The sequence below is a fragment of the Carlito syrichta genome, unplaced genomic scaffold, assembly GCF_000164805.1.
Source record: "Carlito syrichta isolate Samal-C Ts95f unplaced genomic scaffold, Tarsius_syrichta-2.0.1 Scaffold288168, whole genome shotgun sequence".
NCBI classification, from domain to species: domain Eukaryota; kingdom Metazoa; phylum Chordata; class Mammalia; order Primates; family Tarsiidae; genus Carlito; species Carlito syrichta.
In genome coordinates this window covers 33,427-34,556 of record NW_007232264.1, presented here as the reverse complement: position 1 = coordinate 34,556, position 1,130 = coordinate 33,427, and positions in this window count along the sequence as shown.

The window sequence follows — 1,130 nt, the reverse complement described above, 5'->3', positions numbered from 1 at the left end:
GCCCAGGCGGGTCTCGAACCCATCGGTCTCAGGCCATCCACTCACCTCAGCCTCCCAAAGGCGCGGGATTACAGGCTGAGCCACCGAGCCCGGCTTAAGTTCCACTTTTATAGATGAGAAAAGTTTGCAAAGTTGATGAATCGCTCAGCACAGCAGAGTGGGAATCCGAAAATGATGCAAACAGACGCCCGAGGCCCCGCCTTCGTCCCGCCTCGCTTCTCACTATTTACCTCTGAGCGTGCCTGAGGGTCTCGCGAGGGATGGCTGAGGAGGGACGACGAACTAAAAGGAGGGGGTGAACAAAGGGCAAGAGAAAAGCAGGATGAAGTCCCTAAAGAGGGCTGGGCCAAAATGGGCTCTACAGCCCCAGTAGAGAAATGCGCCTTAGACTGGGGGCAAGGGTGGCTTAAAAGGAAAGGGCAAAATGCGGCATAAATTGAGCAAATCAGTCAGACCCTTTGCAAAACGTACTGCGCCCAACCACGCCCCAGGCGTGGCACCGGGTTCGCTCAGCGGCCGGGCCCGGGCGCCCCGTGCCACGCGACCGTGGCTGCTAGGAGACAAATGGGAGCCAGGACACAGGGCGGGGAGGCTCGGCGGTCAGCCGAGGGACCGAACGACAGTCCGCTGACACTCCCTGGGGTGCTGAACCAACACCTCGGAGAAAAGGTGGGCGGACAAGGCCACGGGGCACGCGTCCCGAGCGGCGCCGGAAGTGGGACCTCCGCGCCAATGGCCGCATGATGCGCTGTCCGAGGGCGGCACCTGGAGGAAGAGGCGGACGGCCCATGAGGCGCAAGAAGACACCATCTGTCCACGTTTCGCGCGAGCCGCCGGGGCAGTGTAGCCAGAGACAGGCTTCTCTCCATGGTTAATCTAGCTTGGTGCCACCACGCCTTTAATCTGAGGCCAGGCATAACAGCAGCCCTCAGTAAAGATGGGTGACTGGCGCGGAGCCGGAAGTAGTTGGGGGTGGGCGGAGCACACAGTTGACTGTCGGGGCGTGGCCGGGCGGCGAGAGGGGCGGGGCCAACCGCTTCAACCCGGGCTTGCGGTCTTGGACCGGCCCACACGGCAGTCAGCCGCGTCGCGGCCGTCTCCTGGGGGCGGGTCCACCACTGACTCCGCCC